This window comes from Ostrinia nubilalis, chromosome 23, assembly GCF_963855985.1.
Source record: "Ostrinia nubilalis chromosome 23, ilOstNubi1.1, whole genome shotgun sequence".
Lineage (NCBI taxonomy): Eukaryota > Metazoa > Arthropoda > Insecta > Lepidoptera > Crambidae > Ostrinia > Ostrinia nubilalis.
The window spans coordinates 6,282,318-6,295,093 of record NC_087110.1 but is presented as its reverse complement, the minus strand read 5'-3'; the positions used below and the strand labels follow the sequence as shown (position 1 = coordinate 6,295,093).

The following is a 12,776-nucleotide window of genomic DNA, read 5'->3' as shown; positions in this document are numbered from 1 at the left end:
CATACACTCGTGTATAGTTGTCCGTAGAACTTCTCAATCTCTTCCAATAACTCAGGCCCCAACGAGATGTCTCTGCCATCCTCGGTCTTCAGCTTGGTCAGTTGGCTTTGGCCAACAGACAGATCCCTTGCGAACACTAGAGCCTTTGGTACGCTCAATCGCCTCTTTAATACGATCTGTATTAAATTGGCGTAGGTCGTGAGTCAAAGACTTGAAGATCTGTCTGTTAAGATGCCGATACTGAGCAGCATCTTCAGAGGACTGCAGAACCAAGTTCCGTCTCTCTTGCATAAGTTTATTGGTGAGGTCAGAGATCTTTTTGGTTCCTTTTGAACGACGGTTTTAAAGAACTTAGACCCAGTCGTTTGGACAATTTCCACGAACCTGTCATTGTATTCGTCCACATTTTCACAGTCTCCTAGGTATTCGAAACGATTTTGCAACTCGAGCTGAAAGGTTTCGGGGTTTTGGAGTTGGATGGGCGCTGGGTGGAGCGTAGACTTCATCAGTCGACGCCTCTCCAGCTTGGGTCTGATATTCAATGTGCCTCTTACCATTCGGTGATCACTTCCTGTTTTGACCGACCTATGGTAAGATTGAAATGGACCCTGACCCCAATAACCATTTTAAAACCTAGTAAGTGCGCTCATACTAGGTTTGGATTGTGGTTTTTACGAAGTAAAAAAAAAAAGAAAACCATTTGAGTGTTAGTAAGGGCCATAAAACTTGCTATTTAAAAGTTAATTAATTAATTTATTGTAAAATATAAAGTTAAATTATTAAGCTTCAAAATAAACATCAAAAAGTTTTCAAAAGTTTGAGTATACCAGTATGGTAAACGAAAATGTGTTTTTTCGCGCTCCTGTAAAATTTACTCCGCTGCTCTTACTAGGTTCTTAAATGGTTCAGCCGATTTGTGCATGGTGTTATCTTGTGTTGTGTTATAATGAGATTTGATGTTATTTTTACTGAATGATAATAAATAGCAAGTAAATTGAGCTAAGTTGTAAATGTCCAATCACAGCCATAAGTTTTTTGTGGGGTTTGTTCATTACTGGATTCGAAATTTTATGAAATCCAGTAATGGACAAGTGTCCATGCTTAAGGCTTTTATTACTTTTTTAGTTTATTGTATTTAATTATTTAATTTGACGCACTAAACATTTTAGTTGAGTTGATTTTGTGATAACTCTTTATTTTCCAATAATGGACGATGTCCATAACTGGGTATTTTTAGTTGTCCATGATTGGGTTCTTTGTTTTGTCTTAAGATGGCACCAAAGAAAAATTACACCCCCGAACAAATGGGGAGAGCATTGGATGTAACGATGGGAGAAAAGATAAGCACAGCTGCCCTCCGGTTTGGGGTTCCTCGAATAACCTTGCACAACAAGGTGACAGGCAAAAAAGTCCGGCAGTTTGAATGGGGCCTCTATACTATCCTCACGGCAGAGGAAGAGGACATTCTGGTAAAATCACATATGCTCGGTAGTGTAGCGGGGTACGCGGGTGGTAACAAGCACCGTCTCGAAAGTTTAGGAGATGTTTGAACAAGGTTTTTTACTAGTAAAGTAATAGATTAAATAAAATTTTATTTATATTTTTCTTGTAATTACTTTCATGTGTACTGAGATGGGTGTTGTTTTACAAAACCACACACTGTATAATCTTTCTACATTGAAGAATAAATGCTTTTTTAGTCATAGTTGTACTAGGAAAAAAAGTACTTTTTTGATCGTTTTTTTTTTTTAATTTTAATTGTGTTTTATGGGTGTTCGTTAACATAAATATCTTATCAGTCTCACCAGTAATGCCGAAGTCTGCGTCAAGTCAAGTTCCGGGCGCGCCATTCGACACTTCGTTAACAACAAAGCTGAAAGTGGCTCTAGATTTGTAAATTTGTATTGCTAAGATTCTAATTTCTTACCTGATAGATCTCAGTTATGTATTTATATTATGTTACCAATTCTAAGCTGCAGTTACTGGCAAAGAGGCAAAGCCTCAATTAATGTTAAATAAAATAAATAACTTTATAAATGATTGAAATTCTGATAGTAAGTACTTATAACTTGGAAATCTAAGACTGATCATGTTGAAAGTTCAAATAGCATTAATAAAAGTTGATTTGAGGCATCATTTGTTTCATTTATGTGTTCAATATAAAAGTGTCCATTAATGGATGTTCATAATTGGGTCCATGTCCATAACTGGGTGTCCATTACTGAAGTTTTGATGTCCATCAATGGTGATTTCGTAAATTTCAATTTATGTATTTTTAATTAATTTTATATTAAACATACAGGATTATTAGTTTTATTTAAATGTTCCTCATCTATTTGAGTGCCGAAAAAAAAATCACCATTTTTGTATCGTCAAAAAACATCACATTTTGAAACAAAATTCTAATTTAGTGCGCTTAACATGTCCATGATTGGTGCCGTCACCCTAGGTGTTGTTTGAGTTCTGTATTCAAAGTTATTACATCAGCGTGAGCCTATTACGTGTTCACTGTTCGCCTCAACTTTCATTCCGCGACCAATATCTGAAATATCGCCATGCCATTAACGCATTAAACCAATTAATAACCTACTCAGCTTAGCGCTCCAGTTTTTTAACCTTCCTATACCCGCGCGTTGGTCTCTCAGACCGACGAACTAATAATTCGGAGTTTTTTCAAAAAGTATTAACTCTACGACTTTGCGGTTTTTAGTAGCTTCATGATTGGTGGCCTGCCATTGTTTAGTGTTAGGCGATCGCTGCTGCCAAGTGTACGTGTGTCACTTTTTGCTGATATTCGGTCTGTGAGACCGACGCGGGTATACGTGTTTCTACTTCAGGTATGTTACTTTTGTTTTATTTTACAATATTACTCAATAAAATGTATTGTCATATTTTAGTGGCGTTTCATATCAATTAAGTATTACTGTATTTTATTATTATTAATTTGTTTTAGCCATTTTTGTCGTCATAATTAACGAAGAAAGGATAAGGGCGCAGTTAGAATGTGAAGATTCGGACTCCAACTATGATGACTAGAGTGACAGTGATGAGGTGGTGGATGATTTAGAAGTGCAGGAGAACAACACCGATTCTGAGCAGAAGGGTGATTTGTCAGATGCAAAAAGTATTTTTGTCATTATACGAGCATGCAGTAATGGTATGTTCCGGTTATTATTCCACTGAAACCACTAGTGATAAATACTGTTTTGTTCTTTTATATTACTAAGGATACTTCTATTTATTATATTTTATAGTCATTTTTTAGGCTTCAAAAGAAAAAAAAGTTTATTTTTGTTATAAAATTTAGGCTGATGTAAAATTTTGTTTAAATTTTAAGTCTAATTTAAAGGCTGATTAAACCAAAATGTCTATAAATATAAAATTTGTTTTAATTATTTTATGCAATTAAAACCTTAACGTATAATTTAAAACAAATAATATTACTATACAGTACACAATTATACTATAAAACACGAGCTCAACTTTCGGTCTGAGAGACCGTGCGCGGGTATATGTGTAATGCTTTTTGGCGCGGGTATACGAAGGTTAATGAGCTTTAGAATTATTTTTCATAGTTTGTAAATCTTAAACATTAAAAAGTCTGCATCATGTTATATTAGCTAAGGAAACCAGTTATCAGTCCGACTACGCAAGATGTCAGACTGCTTATATATGTCACCGGAAAATAACAAGACTCGTAAGTTGATCAATTTTCTAGGTAGTTGATCAACTCTCGGAAAATAATAAACGGCAGTTGAAATGTACTATTTAACGCATTGAATTTTAGCTAATTGGTCAACTTACGGTGCCTAGCCGTAATTTAATAATTAACTATATTGCTACAAGTAAAATCATCCACAAATGGACCAATCGTTGCCCAGTGTACTATTTGACGGTACACTATTAACCGTCACTTAATACACTTTTCTCTGATTGGTCGACAGCATTAATTATAAGCATTTAGCAAGTGTTTATTCATAGAGTTACAAACACTTAGATATGTTGTTTTCATATTTATATTTTAGAGATAGGGATATTAAAGTTCGTCTATGCTATACAGGGTGTTAGGTAAATGGGTATATGAGTCGACACTAGCCCATGTTAACAGGTGTTAGCGACGTCAACCGAGAAAATATGCTAATTTATTTATTAGAATTGATTAGCAACGTTAACAGTCAGAAAATGTTGTAAAATAATCAATTAGAGGAAAAAAGCGCGGGAAACGTGAGCGTGACGGGCGCGTTTTTTATTGCTAATTTTAAAAACTTTTTATTTACTGATATTACGTGATCAGAAGGGTTTATTTATTTAAATATTACTTATTTCTAGTGTGTGTATATATAGTTTGTGTAGTTTGCTGATATTTAGGTAAGTTTTTTGATATTTTTCTCAACATGAACGAGCCCCCCGATCCTTCGGGGGGTTTCGTCCCTCTGCCAGCCAGTTTTGTTACTGTATCGTCTGAAAAGGAAAATGAATCGGCTAATATGGATACTGATAGTTCTATTAGTTCTTTACAAGCGGCTGTTTCTGAGCATTCCCCTAAAATTTCTGCAAAAAGGCGCCGAAAGCATTCCCGCCATCTTAAAATTTCAGTTGTTGGTTTACCCAAAAAAGACCTCACGAATACCTCGGCTGTATCAACCCCTGCTCAAACTTCAATTAGTGATTCCACTAAAACTAATACAAACCCTGTGATTGCATCTGCTGTACCGGCCTCAACTCACACTCCTATTGGCCGCCAAATGTATAAAAATACTGATTCTGCACCTTATGTAGTTCATGTACAAAAGATAGTTACCTCACCTGACTCTGGAACCACACTGCACCCTGTTATTTTCGGAAAACTCCTGCAAAGATATTCATTCCATAACATTATTAAAGGCAGTTTAAAAAAAATTGGTCGAAATAAAATGTCCATAGCCTTCTCAGAAAGTGAGGATGCCAACTTGTTCCTCATACATGACAGCTTAGTAATAAATAACTTAAAAGCATTCATTCCTACTTTCAATGTGACCAGAATGGGCCTCATTCGGGGTGTTCCTGAAGAGTGGTCTGATGAGGAAATAATTGGCAACATCACTGTCCCTGAAGGTTGTGGCAATATTATCAAAGTCAGACGCCTAAACTTTAAATCTTTTACTGATGGCTCACCTGTGTGGAAACCTTCACAGTCCGTAGTAGTGACTTTTGATGGTCAAATACTGCCAAAGCGAATTTACATGTGCTATAACACTCTGCCAGTTGATTTATATGTGTATCCAACCATACAGTGCTACAATTGTTGTAGGTTTGGTCATACTAAACTTCAATGTAGGTCAAAGCCTCGGTGTTACAAATGTGGTCAATCACACACCGGTGAATCTTGCCAGGTTGATGAGGAGGATGCTACTTGTTGCTTATGCAGTGGGTATCATTTTGCAACTAATAAATCTTGTCCAGAATTCTTAAGGCAAAAGAACATCAAGACCTCTATGGCCAACAATAGTATCTCTTATGCAGAGGCTTCCAAAATTCACCCACCTGTCTCCAAATCATATGCTGATGTTCTTACCTCTAAAGCTAGCCCTTCAACATCATCTATTAAGTATGTAGATAAGAATGTAAATAATAATGTAAATAATAATTTATCATATAAAAAAACAGTTTTTATGAAACCAAGGTCAACTCCACAATTAACCAAGGGTTATGATCAAGAGGCTCATAATGCCCTTATCAGAGAATTTGCTATACCTACCCCCTCAAATGGCTGTGCTCTAACCTCAGAAAAAGAGCAGGAATCACTTAACAGTCAACAATTTACCCTAATTAATTTAATTATTTCATTAATCCAGTTAACTCAATCCAACCCATCACCGTCCCACGCTGCTAATATAATTGATAAATGTTTAGAAGTAGTTAAAAATGGATACGCTGGCGACAGTGCTGCAGTGGAATAGCCGCAGCATTATTAACAAAAAGTCAGATTTGATTTATTTATTGAACAAGTTCGAGCCCTCTGTCTTTGCCTTGGCAGAGACATGGCTCAAACCAATGTACAGTTTTAAAATAAAAGGTTATTCAGTAGTAAGAGATGATCGACCTGATGGTTATGGTGGTGCTGCATTATTAATAAAAAATAGCCTACCATTCACCTCAATCTCTCTTCCTGCTCATAATGTAAATATGTCTATAGTAGCTGTAAATGTAAATAATGTATGTTTTGTATCTGTATATATTCCCTATCCTTCATCTGACATTTTCAGTGTCTTAAATGATATTTTTTCTCTGTTACCTAGACCTTACATAGTTTTAGGTGACTTTAACTCACATCATCAGTCCTGGGGAAGTTCATTTACTAATAGTTATGGCGAGGAACTAGCAGATGTATTAGATTCTCAAAACCTTTTTATATTAAATTCTGGTACTCCAACTCGCCGTTCACAACCCAACCAAAGTAGCAGTGCAGTAGACCTATCTATATGTACACCAAATCTTGCGCCTTTATTGACTTGGGAGGTTTTATTGTCATCTTTTGGCAGTGATCACTACCCCATAGTCATTTATTTCCCTAATTTTAAAGTTTCAGCTTCCAAACAAATATCTAGATCTCCCTTTAAGTTACCCAATAGCCATGATAGTGATCTTTGGACTAAGTATAGAAGCAGTGTAATAAATAGGATTTCTTCCCTCCCAAATTTCAGTCCTGGTAATGAAATAGCTTGTGCTGAAGCTCTAGCGCACGTTTTAACAGAGGCTGCCAAAGAAGTCTTTCCAATTAAAAATAATTCGCCACGTAAAATCCCTTCTCCCCCATGGTGGGACAGTGCATGTACGGAGGCTGTTAGGCAAAGGAAAATAGCAGAGAAAAATTATAGAAATGACATGTCTGATACAAATTTTCAATTATTATCTAAAGCTATTGCGGATACTCGTAAACTGTTCAAGAATAAAAAATTTGAGAGTTGGAGAAAATTTTGTACTTCTGTCTCTCCAAACACTCCATCCACTGTTGTGTGGAGTTCCATCAGAAGATTTAGATCTGCTTTTTCTGAAAATAGTAATAGTAGTATTCCCGAAACCTTAGTCAATGATTTTTTGGATAAATTGGCACCTCCTTGGGTAGCTCAGGAGTTGATTCAGTGTCCTTCCTACTGGCCTAACTGCCCAGAATCACCAGAATCTACTGGCCTAACCTCACCTTTCTCTGTACATGAGCTTAAAGCCATTGTCAATAACACACATGACTCCGCTCCTGGGCTAGACAACATACCATATTCATTTTTCTCCAATGTCAATGACAATATTCTTGAGTATTATTTACAAATAATCAATTCCATTATGATGACAGGTAAAATGGGTAATATTCCCCCATCTTGGAAATGTCAACTAGTGTTGCCATTTTTAAAACCGGGTAAAAATCGTTCTGATGCATCTTCCTATCGGCCTATTGCGCTGTCATCGGTTTTAATCAAGCTTGCGGAACATCTGGTTAAAAACAGATTGGAGTGGTATATTGAAAGTAATAAATACTTGGCTGGTAGTCAGTATGGATTCAGGAAGGCTAGAAGTACTATTGATAGTTTAAGTTTACTTATTTCAGATGTTAGATTATCCTTGTCCGAGAATGAGTCATTATTAGCCGCTTTTCTTGATATCCATTCAGCATACGATAACGTTATTTTACCGATTCTAAAAACAAAACTTGAGAAATTAAACGTACCACAAATTTTTAGTAATTTCATTATTAACATATTATCGGATCGTCTCATTAGGTTACCATTTGTAGATACTGATCGCTCTGTATGGAGAGGTTTACCACAGGGCTCGGTTCTTAGCCCCCTTCTATACAATATCTACACCTACGACCTAGAACCAGCGCTAGGTAATAATATAACAATTCTTCAATATGCCGACGATCTGTTATTGTATTATGCTGATAAATCACCTACAATCGCTAAATCAGTATTAAGTTCCTCACTAGTTTTATTAAGCAAATGGATGGATGACAACGGCTTACAAATCTCAACTTCTAAAAGTGCAGTTATGTTATTTTCTCGTATGCGTTCACCCCCACTCCTAGAAGTACTTTATAATAATGAGGTTATTCCTTTAGTAGATCATTTTAAATATTTAGGTGTTATATTAGATTCGAAGCTCACTGGTACTCCACACTGTAATTACATTATCACTAAATGTGAGAAGCTCCTAAATATGCTTAGGTGTCTTTCTGGCGTGTGGTGGGGAGCTCACCCTTTCTCCATGAAATTACTTTACAATGCGCTTATTAGGAGCATATTAGACTATGGAACCTTTCTGTTAGAACCTGGCAGTGTAACATCTTTTAAAAAACTTGATAAAATTCAGTATAAGGCTTTGAGATTAATAACTGGAGCCATGCGTTCTAGTCCGATTAATGCCCTCCAAGTTGAAACCTGTGAACCCCCATTAAAATTAAGACGACAGTTTTTATCTGATAAATTTCTATTTAGAATTATTCAGTTTTCTAACCATCCCCTTGGAGCCAAACTCCAATCCCTCTCTGAAATAATAAACACATCTAGTTATTGGAGTCACAAATCTATCCCCTGCTTGGTTACTAGTTACCTAAAGTTTAAGTCTCTATCGTCCCCGACCCACAGATCTGACAACCTCCCTCTGTTTAGTTCCAGTTATGAATCCCTTTCCTTTGCACTTAAAGTTTTTTATGATCTATTTGATAAAAATGATCCCAATATAAAAAGTCTTTTTAATTATGTTATTGACTCAAAATTCCATGATTTTCATTTAATTTTCTCTGATGCATCGAAACATACTGCTGCAGACTGTGTAGGTATAGGAATTTATCATTCTCAGTATAAAATTGTACAAAAAGTAAAAATGCCACCAGAAACTTCTGTTTTTACCGGAGAATGTCTTGGACTTTTAAAAGCTGTTGAATATGTAAAACTAATGAAATTAAAGAAAACTGTTATTTTTACGGACTCTATGAGTGCTTTGCAAGCTTTAAATAAATTTCCGTTTCACCTCAAATATCAATACCCTGTAATTTTTGAAATAAGACGTATGGTATATGACTGCTTTAGTAATGGACTTGTTTTGAACTTTGCTTGGATCCCTGGCCACAAGGGAATAACAGGAAACGAAATATCAGACCGTTTAGCGAATGATGCGGTACAGTGTGGTGATTTATTTCCCTATAAAAACTATCCTCATGATCTTCTGTCATTGCCTAAAATACATCTAATGGAAAAGTGGATTACTAATTGGGAATTATCATGTCAAACCAAAGGTAAATTTTATGTAAAGATACAACCTAATATACCTGTGAAACCGTGGTATCATAATGCGAAGTTTAGCAAGACAATAACGTCTATTTTAATACGCTTAAGGCTTGGTCACACATGCACTCCTGCTCACCTTGCTAGACTTCGTATCGTGAGAGACCCAATGTGTGAGTGTGGGGTTGATATTGCTGACGTAAATCATATATTTTTCTCTTGCTCTTTGTACGACAGGTCTAGCTTTTTGGATGGTTTAATCTCTTCCCATGTTCCCTTCCCGACCAGCATTACCCAACTTCTCCTGTCTGACGATTTTACAGTATACAAAATATTAGCTTCATTTATTATTTTAAACAATGTAAAACTTTAACTTTATGTATACACACTATAATTATATTTATATAAAAAAAAAAACAAAACAAAAAAAAAAAAAAAAAAAAAAAAAAAAAGAACAAAAAAAAAGAAATTATGTATATAGGATTCAATTTACTGTAAATTTATGTACATCGATATGGTCATTTTATCCTACCTCAATCCGCTCTCCTGATCACTTTCTTCTCTCCGTCCGATCCTTCCGTTCCGTTTTTTTCGTTCCTTAACCGTTTCCCCGTTTTTACTCGACGAATGGCAACACACAAGCCGTGTAAAGCCAACAAAAGAAAAAAAAAAAAAAAAAATCAATTAGAGTCGATTAGGTATAAATAACATTCCATCTCTTTCTCACATTATCTCTCATCTCGCTTGCACATCAAATACTCTTCCACACACTTCTGGAATATTCGAGAGAAAAAGAAACGGGACGGCAACATCGGACCTCTCGCTTCGAACATTCCAGAACTATGGTCCAGAACATGAGAGACAGAGACAGGTATATCGGGAGAGAAAGGGATGGATATAGCCCGGGGCCCTATAAATACGGAGCGAGGCGCTCCGGGAGTTAAGTTTAAGTTTAATTGTTGTTTTGTTCAGTTCAGAGAACAAGTGCTCCAAGCAACAAGTGATCTGAAGAAGCAAGAACTGAGAAAAGGAAGCGAATAATAAACGCGAGAAGTCTCAGCAAGTGAAATAGTGGTTTTTATTCCTGCAAGTAGCACCTACTACGCCTGACATAGTAAGGGCAAGCTCTCAACGGCAGTCATCATCGTCCGGTCAGCGCTCTCGAACACACACAAACGCATACAGTCCACTGCAGTCCACCACAACAGGGCATATAAATGGTATGGTGAAGTCAGAAATTTGATATCATCATTTTAATTTTTTTAATTTTTATACAAAATAAATTTGATAAAAAAACATACGGGTCGAATTGAGAACCTCCTCCTTTTTTTTGAAGTCGGTTGAAAATCCGGTTTGTATGAAAATTAAAATGATTAAAATGAAGATATCAATTTTCTGACTTCACCATACCATTTATATGCCCATGTTAACATAGGCTAGTGTCGGATCATATACCCATTTACCTAACATCCTGTATAGTTAAATAAATGAAAAATGTTTAAAAAAATATATTGGAGCTCAGACTTATATTTTATTTTCTGTACTTAGCCCACTGTAGTACTTTTGTAACTCTGCATCAAAGTGTTCTCGATCGACAAAACTAGTATTGCTCACTGATTGTTCGTTTATTTCTACCACTACAGACTCCATTTCACTCATCATAAATAAAATGACTCGTTATAATGAGAATTATTACCAAACAAAACAACAATTGCTAATTTTACTACTGTAAATAAAGAAAAACAAGTACGGACTAGATACATGTTTACGTTTAAACCGGTAATGGCGGCGGCCGGGTGGCGGGGAGCGGTATAAAAGCACGTGAGTCTTTTAACCAATCAACGTACACCTTGCCTTTGTCGGATGATTTAACGGCAAGACGCCGTAAATTAATCAACTTACTAAAATACATACGTTAAATAGTACATTTCAAATGCCGTTTATTATTTTCCGAGAGTTGATCAACTACCTAGAAAATTGATCAACTTACGAGTCTTGTTATTTTCCGGTGACATATATACTGTATACAGATACAAATCTTTGCTTGTATGGATGGCCTCAACTCTCGTTTGTAGTCGATTATCGATTATGTACAAACGTAGAGCCAAAAAGACTTTATCCAAAGCCATGAAAGAGTTTTAAAAAACACAATTGGTAGCTCACGAGCTGTCAATTTGACATCTTCTGTCAATTATCAGGGATTTTGATGTGTTTCAAGTGTACCCAACCCCACTCGGCAGATGAATGTGAAGTTGTGGAAAGTAAAGCTTCTTGTGTCAATTGCATAGAGAAAAGTAATACATAGGAAATAGAGAACCCTCTCTGTCAAATTTTTGAACCTACTAATTGACAGCCTGGTGTTAAATTCCCTGTACTTAACCTACGTACGTAACGCTCACATACATACATAGTCCACGCACACATACATACATAAAGTCCACGCACACTTACACACAGTTCACGCACACATAGGCCCTCAAAACCTTCAAAGAATTATTGTTTTTTTGATGTACAATACAATGTAGAATTTTTTCAAATCCATTATTTTGAAAGTATTTATCTTTATGGTGTACGTATTGTATTATTTTCAAAACAATGGATTTGGAAAAATTCTACATTGCACATGGAAATGCAAATAAACAAAAACTTTTCAATTTAATAATTTTACTTTATTTATGAACACACATAATATTATACACCAAAAGCGTCTTTTCGCAAAGTTTTCAACAACACTAAAAAAGCATTTGCACTTTGAGAAAACTCAGATCACTTGTGAACATAACAGAAAGTTTCTTCGCGATTCACGAAGGAACGAACAAAACTCCGATGAACCAGAACAGCAGCAGGTACGAAGGAATGAACTTGAATTTGACTCGACTCTTCAATACTTTAATAGGGCCACAGAACTCATAAACGATGGCTAAGAAAACAAGAATGCATTCAACCTAACAAAAACAACACCGGCCATTTTGGAGGAAAAACAAAGTTGCCATATGTTAAATAGTAATTTCTACTACTCTATTATGTAAATTATAACAAAAAATGTCACCGTTCAGTTTTAAATTAAAACAAATTAATTTCATTTTAAAAAAAGTTTTCACATTGTAATTAACAATATTCTGAAATATATTTTAATTAAGAAAAAAATGAAAATATGAAGGAAACAGGAGCAGCGACATCTAGAGCGTTTTAGGGTAGTTAAAAAGTATTGCTTCCTCATTGTTATAGCATTGCTGCAAAATCTGAAAAGCTTTTAAATATTTTAAGATGTGTTTCTGGAGTCTGGTGGGGTGCTCACCCAGCGTCATTAAGACTTTTATACAATGCTATTATAAGAAGTGTACTTGACTATGGCAGTTTCTATCTAGAGCCTTGTAATTTAGTTGGTTTAAGTAAATTGGATGCGATTCAATCTAAAGCGCTAAGGATTATAGCTGGTGCTATGAAATCGAGTCCAATCAATGCCTTGCAAGCTGAATGTGTTGAGCCCCCATTGAAATTACGCCGCCAATATTT

General features: G+C 35.7%; 1 long non-coding RNA gene across 1 annotated transcript; it reads right to left on the bottom strand.

Annotated features, from left to right (window-relative positions):
• Window positions 1-4,439: 4,439 nt before the first annotated feature.
• On the bottom strand, window positions 4,440-7,116 carry LOC135083375 (uncharacterized). Its single transcript, XR_010259588.1, has 3 exons — window positions 5,155-7,116; window positions 4,802-4,850; window positions 4,440-4,461 (listed from the first exon to the last, which is right to left on the bottom strand). It is a non-coding gene; the product is annotated as an uncharacterized LOC135083375 (long non-coding RNA).
• Window positions 7,117-12,776: the final 5,660 nt, after the last annotated feature.